The sequence below is a fragment of the Bubalus kerabau genome, chromosome 1 (genome assembly GCF_029407905.1).
Source record: "Bubalus kerabau isolate K-KA32 ecotype Philippines breed swamp buffalo chromosome 1, PCC_UOA_SB_1v2, whole genome shotgun sequence".
Lineage (NCBI taxonomy): Eukaryota > Metazoa > Chordata > Mammalia > Artiodactyla > Bovidae > Bubalus > Bubalus kerabau.
In genome coordinates, this window is record NC_073624.1 from 263,123,825 (window position 1) to 263,139,648 (window position 15,824).

Consider the following 15,824-nt stretch of genomic DNA (forward strand, 5'->3'; position numbering starts at 1 on the left):
GATTGCAAATTCAAATTGTGCTGTAATTCAGTCAACCACATGATTTGTCTTACATTAGTCTCAGTACAGCAACTACTTATTTCAGGGCAACCACAGATACCAATTTTGGTACCTGCAAGTGGAATGCTGTCATACCAAAAACCTTAAATGTGAGAACGGCTTTGGAATCAGACAGAGGGGGGTCTGAAAAAAGTGTTAGAGAAAGCCTACAGCCCCCATCCCACTGAAGACTCTGTTAATAGAAGCCCCATGGTCCTTGATAAGGCTGTGGGTGAGGACCTGCAAGAAAGCAAAGTAAGTGTTACTGGGAACTCGAGAAGGGGGCTGTTATGTAGTGGTGGCAATTTTAGTGTTCCACGGAATTATATGGAAAGTAGAAAATGTACCTAAAGAAGTGGTTGATCTAACAAGGAGATTTCTACCTAGAGTGCTGAATGTGCCACCTGGTTCTTCTTGCTGCTTATACTAAAATGTGAGAAGCAAGCAATATATTAATAAAAGGACTGTTAAATGAAAAGAAGCCACACCTTGCACTGCAAAAGATACTGTCAAGAAAATGAAAAGATAAGTCACAGACTGAGAGAAAATATTTTCAAAAGACATATCTAATGAAAGTATCTTAAAATATATTAAGAATTGATGCTTTTGAGCTGTGGTGTTGGAGAAGACTCTTGAGAGTCCCTTGGACTGCAAGAAGATCCAACCAGTCCATCTGAAAGGAAATCAGTCCTGAATATTCACTGGAAGGGCTGATGGTGAAGCTGAAACTCCAATACTTTGGCCACCTGATGCAAAGAACTGACTCATGTGAAAAGACCCTGATGCTGGGTAAGATTGAAGGTGGGAGTAAAAGGAAACGACAGAGGATGACATGGTTGGATGGCATCACCGACTCGAAGGATATGAGTTAGAATAAGCTCCAGGAGTTGGTGATGGACCGGGAGGCCTGGCATGCTATAGTCCATGGGCTCGCAAAGAGTCGGACACAACTGAACAGCTGAACTGAACTGATGAAGAACTTTTAAAGCTCAACAATAAGAAATCAACCCAATTAAAAAATGGGCAAGAGACCTGATGAGTACCTCCTGACTAAAGAAGATTACAGGTGGAAAATAAGCTTACAAAAAGATGTTTAACATCATATATCATTAGGGAATTGCAAATTAAAACAACAATGAGATACCACTGCACATATATTAGGATGGCTAAAATCCTTAACACTGACGACACCAAATGCTGACAAGGATATAGAGCAACAAGAACTTGCTTTCGTTATTGGCCAGAATGCAAAACGATACAGCTATGCTGGAAGACAATTTGACAGTTTCTTATAAAATTAAACATATTCTCACCATATAACCCACGATCATGCTCCTTGGTATTTAGCCAAACTAGTTGAAAAATTATGTCCACACAAACATCTGCATACAGATATCAACAGCAGTTTTAGTCATGATTGCCAAACTCAGAAAGAACAAGTGTCCTTCAGTAGGTGAATGAATAAATCAATTGTAGTACATTCATACAAAAGAATATTACTCGGCAACACTTAAAAAAAAAAAAAAAAAAACACGGTATCAAGCCATGAAATGACAGGGAGGAAACTTAAAAAGTATATTACTAAGTAAAAGAAGCCAACGTGCAAAGGCCTGCATACTATATACGACTCCAGCTCTATGATATTCTGGAATGGGCAAAACTATGGAAACTAAAGATTCGTGGTTGCCAGGGGTTAGGGAGGAAGGAGGAGTGGACAGGCATAATAAAGAGGATTTTTTAGGGTGGTGAAACCACTCTGAATGATGCTCTGATGGTAGATACATATCATATAGATTTGTCCAAACCCACTGAATATACAACACCAAGAGAGAACTCTAATGTAAACTACAGACTTCGGGTGATAATGATGTGTCAGTGTAGGTTAACTTGGAAGCAAAGTTATAACAAATCTAGACAGCATATTAAAAAGCAGGGATATCACTTTGCCGACCAAAGTCCACATAGCTAAAGCTATGGTTTTTCCAGTTGTCATGTACGGATGAAAGAGTAGGATCATAAAGAAGGCTGAGTGCCAAAGAACTAATGCTTTTGAGATGTGCTGCTGGAGAATCTTGAGAGTCCTTTGGACTGCAAGGAGAGCAAACCAATGAATCCTAAAGGAAATCAACCCTGAATATTCACAGAAGGACTGAAGCTGAAGCTCCAAGACTTTGGCCATCTGATGCAAAGAGCCATTTCATTGCAAAAGACCTTGAGCTGGGAAAGACTGAAAGCCAAGGGGAGGGGACAGGAGAGGATGAGACAGTTAGAGAGCATCACTGACCCAATGGACACGATGATAAGCAAACTCCAAGGGATCGTGGAGGACAGAGGAGCCTGGTGTGCTGCAGTCCATGGAGTCACAAAGACTCAGACACCACTTAGCGACTGACCAATAACAGCAGCAACAGGTTAACTGACTGTAACAAATGTAGCGCCACTCTTGATGCAGAATTTTATAACCAGGAAGGCTGTGTGATCCAAGAGGCAGGAGGTATATGGGAAATCTCTGAACTCTCCACTCAACTCTGCTGTGAACCTAGAACTGTTCTAGAAAATAAAGTCTATTAAAAAGAGAAAAAATTCCTCTCCAGAAGACAAATGACGCTGAGTAAGAAATGTCTTCTAAGCAAATCCAGGACACTACGAGGAAAACATGGTTCAAAGATGAAGCTGAGTGTTAAATACTAATGTGTCAATACATTAAAGGTGACACCTTAGAATATTAGTCAGTCAGACAAAAGGCCCTTTCAAGAGAGTAGAGTGTGCCTCACTGATTCTCTCAAACAATAAAGCTTATAGAAAGCTTACGGTCATTGTCCTTTAGCCTAATAAGCAAGAGCCTGAAGTATACAAGGATTTAGCTTTTAAGAAAAAGGTGTAGTTGTGGCGTTTGTCTAACTATATAAATGCACCTCAATAGAATTCACATCTCAATAGAATTTACAGAATATCCACAAGATGTATACAGGATTTTCAATACATCTTTTAATTTAATATTTAAAAGATTTAATACATCTTAAATGAAAAGAGGTTTTTGGACCCTACAGTTTTACTGGTAGGAAGTAGATGGAGAAAACCACTCACCTACAAGCACCTACTATATTTTATGGAAAAAAAAAAAAAAAGAGGTAAGACCAAGAGCACAGACGGCAAAGCTGTAAACTTGGATAACAACTCCCAGGCTTGAGCCCTATCAACACTGCCCATCTGGACTTCAGAAACGCTATGAGCCAGTGATGCCTTTGCGTCTCCCATTTTCCCCCTTAAGAAACAAGAATGTCTACAGAAGTTACCTTGTGCCTGACCCTCCACTGTATTTTGGGAGGTGGGGCAGATGGGTGAGCAGAGACAAGTGGAAATGAGTGAACTCAAGAAGCTATGCTGAAGGAGTGACCTTCAAGGAACCCCACCTATACCTGGACCTGCCTTAGATGATGTGGTTCTGGACTTCAAGATGATACCGTCATAGAATGAGACATGTGATGGCCTTGGGAAGTGGTGAGCGCACTGTATATGGGGATTCAGGGAAAGGACAGGAACCCTGCAGGCTGGGGGGTGGACGGTGGCAGGCAGCCTTCCTCTCTTAGGAGTCACGCCTCCACAAAGTAACCTCCCACACCGACCAGAGCTGACGTGTACGACCAACAGTGAACAGGAGAAGCAACAGTATCACTCTTCTGAGACTGTGGCTTCCATTCTTCTCGAGGATCATTCACTCTTGAGAAAACCATGTTGTGAGCAGCCATATGGAGAGAGGGGCCCGAGCGGTGAGTGAGGGAAGCTTCCTGCCAACAGCCACAGGGGCGCACGTTGGAAGCACATGATTCAGACCAGGTTAGACTACAGATGACGGCAGCCCCAGCTGACGCTGAAATTCCAACCCTGCAAGAGATCCCAAACAAGAGCTAAGTGAAAAGTTAAAGTGTTAGTCGCTCAGTCATGTCTGAGTCTTTGCGACCCCATAGACTGTGGCCCACCAGGCTCCTTGGTGTATGGGATTCTCCAGGCAAGAATACTGCAGCGGGTAGCCATGCCCTCCTCCAGGGGATCTTCCCGACCCAAGGGTTAAACCCGGGTCTTCCACACTGCAGGTAGATTCTTTACTGTCTGGGCCACAGGAACCTAGCTAAGCTGCTCCTAAATACCTGACCCTAAGAGAACATGCAGATAACAGATGTTCTTCATTTTAGCTGCTAAATTTTAAGATAACTTGTTACACAGCAATAGACAACATATATTCAAATCCCCAGCAAACTACTGCACATCACTTTAGCTCCCAGATTCATTTATTTTCATTATCACTGAGTACATTGCTTACTGATTTTCCAATTCAGCAATAATTTATTTTCCACGTGGGGAAGGAGCTTCTTTTGGATTTACCAAAACAAAAATGCTGCTTTCTCCCACTGTTTTTGGATTTTAAAAATAAAGGGAAATTAGCTTTAAAAACTCATTTTCAGTGTTAGGGATTGATCTGGCTCTAAGTCTTTTTTGTTGTTGAAAGAGAAAGAGAGAAAAACCTTATATTTTAAACTGGAACAGTGAGAAACACAAACACATATGCTTGTTTGGATAAAAATAATTATACATGTTTTTTTATTGAGGAAAAATATTCAGAATAAATAAACTGTTTTAAATAAATAGCTTATTCTGAATGATAAAATGGAATCATCTAGTTTGTTAGAAGTACTTGCAGTGTTCCTAAAGCAGATCAAATTTTCACCATTATAATCACTCACACTGCTTCAAAATGAAATAATATCTGCAAAAAATAATACTTTTATCATAATTACCTGTGAAATATATTAGCATGAATTGATTTTATCATATTAGTCACCTAGAAAAAAGTAGGAAAATATCCTGAAAGAACAAAATACAGATCAAAAATGCTTTCCTGCTGAGGAGAAGAGGTCCAAAACTGTCTCCAGTAAGACCAAATTTATCGTATCTTAGAACCAAACCTAGAGTCATCCTGTATAAATTCAGACCACAATCCAATATACAGGAAAGACCCTACCATCTAATACTTTTCATTTCATTTTTCCTTCTTCCTTTCTTCTACTTTCATGTACCAACTTTTCTGCTCAATCTTTTTAGATGGTATATAAACTATAAGTCCTCTTGGAGGTCTCTCTGATCAAATTCTTTCAAATTTTTGAGCAATTTTGGGTTTATTTTAGTGGGTCTAAGGATAAGCCTCCTATCCTTATCCCTCAGAGGGCAGAAAGAATGAAAACCATAATCACAGAAAACTAATCAAAGTGATCACATGGACCACAGCCTTGTCTAGTTCAATGAAACTATGACCCATGCTGTGTAGGGCCACCCAAGACAGGCGGGTCATGATGGAGAGTTCTGACAAAACGTGGTCCACTGGAGAAGGCAATGCCAAACCACTTCAGTACCTTACCTTCAGAACACCATGAACTATATGAAAAGGCAAAAAAATAGGACACTAAATGATGAACTCCCCAGGCTGGCAGATGCCCAATATGCTATTAGAGAAGAGTGGAGAAATAAAACCAGGAAGAATGAAGAGAAGGAGCCAAAGCAAAAACAACACCCAGTTGTGGATGTGACTGGTGATGGATATAAAGTCCGATGCTATAAAGAGCAACACTGCATAGGAACCTGGAATGTTAGGTCCATGAATCAAGACAAATTGGAAGTGGTCAAAGAGGAGAAGGCAAGAGTGAACATCAACATTTTAGGAATTAGTGAACTAAAATGAACTGGAATGGGGGAATTTAACTCAGATGACCATTATATCTACTACTGTGGGCAAGAATCCCTTAGACGAAATGGAGTAGCCCTCATAGACAACAAAAGAGTCCGAAATGCAGTACCTGGATGCAATCTCAAAAACAATAGAATGATCTCTGTTCATTTCCAAGGCAAACAATTCAATATCACAGTAATCCAAGTCTATGCCCCAACCAGTAATGCTGAAGAAGCTGAAGTTGAATGGTTCTGTGAAGACCTACAAGACCTTCTAGAACTAACACACCAAAAAGATGTCCTTTTCATCACAGGGGACTGGAATGCAAACATAGGAAGTCAAGAGATACCTGGAGTAACAGGAAAATTTGGCCTAGGAGTACAAAATGAAGCCAAGAGAACGCAGGGGTCATAGCAAACATCCTCTTCCAAGAACACAGAAGACTCTACACATGAACATGACCAGATGGTCAATCCTGAAATTAGATTGATTATATTATTTGCAGACAAAGATGGAGAAGCTCTATACAGTCAGCAAAAACAAGACCAGGAGCTCACTGTGGCTCAGATCATGGCTCCTTATTGCCAAATTCAGACTTAAATTGAAGAAAGTAGGGAAAAACCCTACACCATTCAGATGTGGCCTAAATCAAATCCCTTACGATTATACAGTGGAAGTGACAAACACATTCAAGGGATTAGATCTGATAGACAGAGTGCCTGAAGAACTATGGACGGAGGTTTGTGACATTGTAAAGGAGGCAGGGAACAAGACCATCCCCAAGGAAAAGAAGTGCAAAAAGGCAAAACGATTGTCTGAGGAGACCTTACAAATAGCTGGGAATAGAAGAAAAGCAAAAGCAAGGGAGAAAAGGAAAGATATACCCATTTGAATGCAAAGTTCCAAAGAATAGCAAGGAGAGATAAGAAAGCCTTCCTCAGCATTCAATGCAAAGAAATAACAGGAAAACAAGAGCATGGAAAAGACTAGAGATCTCTTCAAGAAAATTCGAGATACCAAGGGAACATCTCATGCAAAGATGGTCACAATAAAGGACAGAAATGGTATTAACCTAACAAAAGCAGAAGATATTAAGAAGAGGTGGCAAGAATACAAAGAACTGTACAAAAAAGATCTTCATGACCCACAAAACCACAATGGTGTGATCACTCACCTAGAGCCAGACATCCTGGAATGTGAAGTCAAGTGGGCCTTAGAAAGCATCACTATGAACAAAGCTAGTGGAGGTGATGGAATTCCAGTTGAGCTATTTCAAATCCTAAAAGATGATGCTGTGAAAAGTGCTGCATTCAATATGCCAACAAATTTGGAAAACTCAGCAGTGGCCATAGGAATGGAAAAGGTCACTTTTCATTCCAATCACTAAGAAAGGTAATGTCAAGGACTGTTCAAACTACCGCACAATTGCACTCATCTCACAAGCTGGCAAAGTAATGCTCAAAATTCTCCAAGCCAGGCTTCAACAATACGTGAACCGAGAACTTTCAAATGTTCAAGCTGGATTTAGAAATGGTACAGGAACCAGAGATCAAACTGCCAACATCCACTGCATCATGGAAAAAGCAAGAGGTCCAGAAAAACAACTATTTCTGATTTGTTGACTAAGCCAAAGCCTTTGACTGTGTGATTCACAATAAACTGTGGAAAGTTCTGAAAGAGATGGGAATATCAGACCACCTGACCTGCCTTCTGAGAAACCGGTATGCAGGTCAAGAAGCAACAGTTAAAACTGGACATGGAAACAACAGACTGGCTCCAAATAGGAAAAAGAGTACACCAAGGCTGTATACTGTCACCCTGCTTATTTAACTTGTATGCAGAGTACATCATGCAAAATGCCAAGCTGGATGAAGCACAAGCTGGAATCAAGATTGCTGGGAGAAATATCAATAACCTCAGATATGCAGATGATACCACACTTAAGGCAGAAAGTGAAGAGGAACTAAAGAGCCTCTTGATGAAAGTGAAAGAGGAGAGTGAAAAAGTTGGCTTAAAGTTCAACATTCAGAAAACGAAGATCATGGCATCTGGTCCCATCACTTCATGGCAAATAGATGGGGAAATAACGGAAACAGTGACACACTTTATTTTTCAGGGACCAAAATCACTGCAGATGGTGATTGCAGCCATGAAATTAAAAGATGCTTACTCCTTGGAAGAAAAGCTATGACCAACCTAGACAGCACATTAAAAAGCAGAGACATTACTCTGCCACCTAGATCTGTCTAGTCATGGCTATGGTTTTTCCAGTAGCCATGTATGGATGTGAGAGCTGGACTATTAAGATAGCTGAGTGCCAAAGAATTGATGCTTTTGAACTGTGGTGTTGGAGAAGACTCTTGAGAGTCCCTTGAACTTCAAGGTGATCCAACCAGTCAATCCTAAAGGAAATCAGTCCTGAAATATTCACTGGAAGGACTAATGCTGAAGCTGAAACTTTGGCCACCTGATGCAAAGAACTGACTCACTGGAAAAGACCCTGATGCTGGGAAAGACTGAAGGCAGGAGAAGAAGGGGAAGACAGAGGATGAGATGGTTGGATGGCATCACCAACTCAATGGACATGAGTTTGAGCAAGCTTTGGGAGCTGGTGATGGACAGGGAGGCCTGGAGTGCTGCAGGCCATGGAGTCGCAAAGAGTTGGACACGACTGAGTGACCAAACTCATGGAAAACTGAGTTCATCGAACTCCTAACATTCCTCTGCTAGAGCACATGAAACCTAATCGCTGATTAAGAAAAAAAAAAAGATCATAAATTAGTATATTAGTCTGCTCCAGCTGCCATAACAAAATACTGGCTGGCTCAAACAGAGGACTTTATTTTCTCACAGTCCTGGAGGCTAGAAATCCCGGATCAATGTCTGACAGGGTTGGTTTTTGGTGAGAACTTTCTTCTTGGCTTTTAGACAGCCACCTGTTTGCTGTGTTCTAACATGGTAGAGAGATAAATCAAGTGAGGTTTCAGGTATCAAGACACAAATCCTATCAGATCAGGATCCTACCCACATGAGCTCATTTAACCTGAATTACTTTGGTGGGGTTAGAGCTTCAAATTATGTATTTTGAGAGATGCAATTGACTCCATAGCAATTAGAAACTATCAGGGGATGTCATGTTTAGAAGCATTTGTGTTATAACATTCTTGATACTTTTCCAAACAGCCTCAATCTTAGAAGAGAGGTTACTTCAACATCATCAGTTCATTCGGCCCTGCGTTCAAATGCTAAAGCCATTTTTGTTCCTAATCAGAGGAAGGAAGCAGCAGAAAAAGGAGATGTGAAAGGCTTTGGCCAACTATAGAGTTTGATGCAACAGTCCACACAAGAGATTACCTTCACTTCTAATGCTGATTACAAGTGCACAGGATTCCCAAAGTCCATTCAGGTCTGATAATTTCCTAGAAGAGGTAAATAACTCACTGAAAAATTTTTATACTCATGACTATAGTTTAAGCATGTTATAGTCAGGGAAGGGAAAAAAGCATACAGGACAAAGTTGAGAGTACAAACACGCAGCTTCTGATGTCTTCTGTGAAGCTGTGTTGTTTACATCACTAGGTCATGTCTGACTCTTTTGCAGCCCCATGGACTGTAATCCACCAAGCTCCTCTGTCCATGTCTGCTATAAACAGACATCCCAACCAGCACATAAGATCCTCAAGTATGGGATCCAGACTGACGTATGACTAGGCATCCATCTTTTACGGATTCAGATAACTGAGACCCTGCCTGACTATTTCCCTGTTTTCCTTGCCTCATATTTCAGTTCATGTAGATCTTGGGCCTTTTCCAGTTCCTGTATCTCCCTACTTCTTCCCATCACTTTTGAGATAAGAGTCCAATCCCTGTTCAGCTATAATACCTGTTGACAGACCCCCTTTCTTTTCTGCCAGTACTTGCCCTGCTTTCCTGATCTGATCCTTCCTCTCTTGTTGACCAACCAACTCCTGGATCTGACAACTCAAGATAAATACTTCAACTACATTAATGGGTATTAAGACAAATGAACTGTGGTGATTAATTATTTCCCAAACTACTTGAGTTACTGTAAGAGTCACTTCCATAGTATACACAAAGACATGATATCAAGAAGAATGGGGTAATTCAAGTCAAGAGAATATCTCAGTTATTAATTAATCAAACTTTTTAGTTTCTTAACTGCTTTACCTTGAGTTATAATTTTGGTCACATGTCTAGCTTGTTCCATGTTCTAAACAAAGCACACAATACTAAGTTATGCTTTTCAGATGAAAAAGATATCACACTCCTTCATTACCTTGGATATTAACTCTGAATTTTTTCTTTAAGTAGAAGTACTGTGTCTGTTGAGCCACATACAGTATCTTCCCTGCTGCCTTCTTTCACCGTATCACATATGATGGCAATGATTAGCAGGGGATAGGAAAACCAGCCACATCCACAGCCATTAGCAGTTATATATATATTAGCAGTTATATATATTGGGTACTAGTTGCTATCATTTCCTTAATTAGCTACTAAAGGGTCTTAAGAGGCCCAAATCCACAGTCTTAGTCTTATCAACACCTCTCTAACCACTAAGCAAATCAACCCTAAGTATATTATCAACCTAGACTACACCTGAAATTAATATCCAATCTGCTATAAAGAAATAGAAACATACAATAAATGCTTTACTTCAATGATCTGTCTTCACAGTGATATTTTTCTCTACAGCAAAAATTATCTGTTATCTATATTGCAGTATCTATATAGCAAAAATGAACCATCCTCCAAAAAAGGAGACAAGAACACAATATCAGATTAAGTAGCAGAGCACTGCTACCTCTAAATTATCTTTAGTTTAGCTGTGAAACATTCAGCAAGTCAGTCATCTGCTACCTCATCCGTAGCAAATTCATAGAAAGATACGCAAGAGTATGGTACAATTTTTCATTCAGCACTTTAAATCAAAGCATAGTAATTAACTTAAATAAGCTTTATAACTTAAATAGCTAAATGCAGTACCCTAAAAGTGTTTAATAAATGATAGTTGCAAAGAGTTGGACACGACTGAGCGACTGATCTGATCTGACCTGATCTGAGTGTAAAAAACTGGAGAAAGCAATGGCAACCCACTCCAGTACTCTTGCATGGAAAATCCCATGGACGGAGGAGCCTGGGGTAGGCTGCAGTCCATGGGGTCACAAAGAGTCGGACATGACTGAGTGACTTCACTTTCACTTTCATGCATTGGAGAAGGAAATGGCAACCCACTCCAGTGTTCTTGCCTGGAGAATCCCAGGGACGGGGGAGCCTGGTGGGCTGCCGTCTATGGGGTCGCACAGAGTCGGACACAACTGAAGTGACTTAGCAGTAGCAGCAACAGTGTAAAAAACATTTAACAGTTTGTTTTTTTTTTAAAGATGCATTATCTTGCACTAAAAATAAAAAGTCCTTCCTTTCTTAAATGGATAAATTAAAAATAATTTTTAACAATGCTGAACACTGTTAAACTACAAAATTAGTCATTAAATTACTTAATTAAACCTCACTGCTCTATGGCTGGAGATGATATGATATATGGTCTGAACAACTTAAGTTTATTTCTGTGGGCTGTATACATCGCATACCCTCCAAATACTAAGCGTTGAACCAGAAGAATTGACATATGTTACCTGGTATACAGTTGGTGCAGAGAAGGCAACGGCAACTCACTCCAGTACTCTTGCCTGGAAAATCCCATGGACGGAGCCACCTGGTGGGCTGCAGTCCATGAGGTCGCTAAGAGTCAGACACAACTGAGCGACTTCACTTTCACTTTTCACTTTCCTGCATTGGACAAGGAAATGGCAACCCACTCCAGTGTTCTTGCCTGGAGAATCCCAGGGTCGGGGGAGCCTGGTGGGCTGCCGTCTAAGGGGTCGCACAGAGTCAGACATGACTGAAGCAACTTAGCAGCAGCGGCAGCAGCATACAGTTGGTGATGGACAGGGAGGCCCGGCGTGCTGTGATTCATGGGGTCGCAAAGAGTAGGACACGACTGAGGGACTGAACTGGAACTGGACTGAACTGGACTGAACTGGACCTGGTATACAGTAGGTGTGGCTGAAATGCAGCCGTGATTTGCACTCCCACCCTGTCCCCAGCCCCTTCCAGTCTGTGGAGCTGGATCACTTTCTGTCATTTTGTTGCCAGGTCCCCTGTCTCCTCCTGTCAGTTCCAGGGCTTAGTCCCTTAATGTTACTGAACTCCTTTGCTATTCTCCATCTAGCCACATCCAACTGCTACCTAACACGTCTTTTCTCTGTTTCTTCATCATTTTTCTCTCTTGTTTCCTGCTCTTCTCAGCTACCAGAAACAATAACACAAGAGTGATCTACTTCAGAGCCACAGTCAGCTGATCAATATATTCCTTCCCATCTAAAGAAAAAGAGAAAAGAATCAAAGCAGGTCAGGATGATCTTCGGCTTTTCAGAACTTTTCATCACAGTCTGATACCCAGACGTTCATTCATTGTTATAAAAGGTATTTCACGGTTTATTTTACTTCTAAGTTTGGAATTACTACAGGTACTTGGTCTATAGAGAATTTAAGTTTTGATAATTATAGCATTTTAGGTTTAAAAAAGTAACAGAAGACAAGGTGGCTGCTTTCTCAACCCTTAAAAAAATTTGCCAAAAAGCCTGCAAAATTTTCTATTAAGATCAGACCTTAAGGGGAGTTCCTGGGTGGCCTCGTGGTTAGGATTCCAGACTTTCATTGCCATAGCCTGAGTTCAGTCCCTGGATGGGGAACTGAGATGTTGCAAGCTGTGTGCCACAGCCAAAAACAAACAAACAAAAAATGGATCTTAAAATAAATGAACAGTGCTCCAAAGAAGGACATAAAAATATGGCCAAAAAGCAGATTAAAAGATACTTAATATTACCAATCATTAGGAAAATCAAAACCACTGAGGTATTACTTCATACCCATTAGGAGGACTATTATTATTATAATTTTTTTTTTTTTTTAAGGGAGAAAAGATGCCTGGCGAGGCTATGGAGAACTGTTGGTGAGGATGCAGAGAAAATGAAACCTCTGCACCGCCAGTAGGAAGGTAAAATAGTGCAGCCATTGTGGATAGCAGGATGGCAATTTCTAAACAATTACATACAGAATTAGCACATAATCCAACACTTCCACTTCTGGGTATATAACCAAAAGAAATGAAAGCAGGAGACTCAAATAGATATTTGCACACTCGTGTTCACAGCAGCATTATCTGCAATAGCCAAAAGGTGGAAGCAACACAGTATTTACAGACAAATGAACAGATAAACAAATTGTAGTCTATATATACAAGAGAATATTATTCAGCCTTAAAAAAGGAAGAACATTTAACATGCTGCACCATACATGAACTTTGAAGGCACTATGCTAAGCAAAATAAGCCAGTCATAAAGGGACAAACGTCATATGATTCCACTTATATGAGATATCTAGAGCAGAAACAAAATTCGTAGAGAAAGAAAGTAGACTAATGGTTGCCCAGGGCTGAGAAGAGGGAGAATGGGAAATGTTTAATGGGTATGGAGTTTTGCTTGGGGAAGATAAAAAAGTTCTGGAAATGGATGGTAGTGACAGCTGCCTAACAATGTGAATGTATTAATACTTGATGCCACTGAAGTGTACACTTAAAAATGGTTAAAAAGACTGATTTTATGTTATGTGTATTTTACTACAATTTTAGAGAAAAAAGAATGAAAAGTTGACATAAGTTAGCTTTTTTCACTCACTACTCAGTTATCCATGGCCACTGTACAAACCCAATTTGATCCTAAAACAGGACAAGTTATGTAAACATGCTAATGCGAGCCTGGAAACATCTCTACATATCTGGAGACATCAGATTCTCCTCATAGAGGTCTGTCGGGAAAAGCTGAGAAAAATAGGCTGTCAATAAAAAAGATCACTTATGGTCACACAAATCACTGAATAAATATTCTTGAGAATTTTAAACACTGATGACTGCATGCCTAGATCCTTGCTATTCCACGATATTCCAAGATATACCAAGATATTCCAAGATATACCAAATCTATTTCTTTTCCTAGCCTGAAACACATACCACATACCTCCAGAGCTCACTTTCTGATTTCATCTAGATCTCTACTCATAAGTCTTCTTATCAAAGAGGCTGACACTGACCACCCTATTTAAAAGAGCATGCTCCATCATTCTCTCTCCCCTCAGAGTGCTTTATTTTTCTTCATAGCTCTTATCACTACTTGACATATTTACTTGCTAATTGTCCTTCTCTATTCACAATGTAAATTTCAACACAAAGACGGCCTGTTCCGTTTGCTATTGGAAACCCAGCACCTAGAACGCTACCTGGCACACTGAAGGTGGCCAATGAATCTCTGTTAATTGAATGACTGGATAGATGTTTACAGTTTCATAGGTCATATTGCCCTCTTGACTTTGGTACCAGCATTGTAGTAGCCACTGCCTCAAAGCCGTCCAGAGTATCCCTGGTTTAGGCTTCACCCTTAAGTTGAAGGAACACTTAGTTGAAGAGTCAGATAGAAGCCTGGTAGCAGCATGTCAAAAAACTGCTCCCGAACTTACTTTCTAACTCAGTTCAGCTCAGTCAGTCCCTCAGTCGTGTCTGACTCTTTGCAACCCCATGGACGCAGCACTCCAGGCTTCCTTGTCCATCACCAACTCCCGGAGCTTGCTCAAACTCATGTCCATGGAGTTGGTGGTGCCATCCAACCATCTCATCCTCTGTCGTCCCCTTTTGACGTTCGTTTTCTAAATACATTAAATAAATACAGTGTATCTGTTCCTCTCAATGAGGGATAAAGAATAAACAGGAAGAATGTATCTCTAACAAAGCTTTAAGACAAAAAGATACTGTGAATTGGATATTTCACGCATTTTGGTAAATGGTGTAAGGCACACGGTAGCCTGAAAAACCAGAGGATTTTTCCCTTTGGAACTTTGAGAGGATTTGGGGAAATAGACAAATGCAATATAGTAAAAAAACTAATCAATTACTTGGCACAACGAATACACACTCCGGAGCTCTAGACGAATATGTTAAATCTCTGGATGAGGGAAAGAGAAGACTGACTCCAAAATATACCTAACTTTATTTCAAAGTCAAGTCTTCGATTACGAATGCATCCCAGTGAAATGTCCCACCAGAGCTCATGCAAGTTACAAGTTTTGAGAGCATTTTATAACTGCACTTCATAGTCTTCCGTCTGCAGCGAATGATTCCTGATAAAGGTCTGTCAGGTGATGGTAATTTTCGTAGAAAAATCTTTAACCAGAAAACTGCAATACATCCCCCGCCCCACCCTACCCCCCAACCTGAGAAAGCTTAGGAAGGCCCATTACGCTACAGTCTGCAAGTGGAAGGAGACTCAGCCAGGGAACACACGTGTTCTGCCCCGCATCGAAAATGGAAATAGCAGGAGTTAAGCTGCCCATCGGCGAGGTCCTGGGCAGAGGGCAGAGGGCAGAGGGGTGCGCAGGAACCACAGCTTGGCTCCCGGGTACCCTCCGGCCCCCTCCGGCGGCTGCGACCCCCGCCCCAGATGAATCAAGGGGCCGGCCTCTTCCTCTTGATTCCGGCCCGGGCCTGCCCCCCGCAAGCTCACACGCAGGCAAACGCTTGTCCTACCTGAACTCTGCCCCCAGCTGCAGGGCTGTGGGGGGAGGCGGGAGGAGGCGTGGCCTTCCAGCTCGCCAGTCGAACTCCCTCGTGCGGTTGTTATGACTTTCCCTCTCGGGAATCCGCGCCCCGATCAAGTTCAAGTTGCACTTCCGGGGTCCGCTAGCGACTGCAACGTCATCGCGCACGCGCCGCCGACGGCCGCGACCGGCCGGAAGTGGGCGGGGCGCGGTCGCTGGGTTGGTTCCCTGGGCTGTTCAGTTCAGTTCAGTTCAGTTCAGTCCCTTTCATGTCGGACTCTTTGCGACCCCATGAATCGCAGCACGCCAGGCCTCCCTGTCCATCACCACTTCCCAGAGTTCACTCAAACTCACTTCCATCGAGTCGGTGATGCCATCCAGCCATCTCATACTC

General features: G+C 41.4%; 1 protein-coding gene across 12 annotated transcripts in view; it reads right to left on the reverse strand.

The window, feature by feature from the left end:
* ARB2A (ARB2 cotranscriptional regulator A) overlaps window positions 1-15,621 on the reverse strand; it is a 418,957-nt gene extending 403,336 nt beyond the window's left edge. For 5 of the 12 annotated variants that reach the window (XR_008708552.1, XR_008708546.1, XM_055564861.1 and 2 more), the window contains exon 1: window positions 15,420-15,618. The gene's annotated coding sequence lies outside the window, so the exon portion shown is untranslated. Of the gene's footprint in view, window positions 1-15,419 lie in introns of all 12 variants that reach the window. The other 7 variants (XM_055564819.1, XM_055564806.1, XM_055564825.1 and 4 more) reach the window with 3 other exon arrangements.
* Window positions 15,622-15,824: the final 203 nt, after the last annotated feature.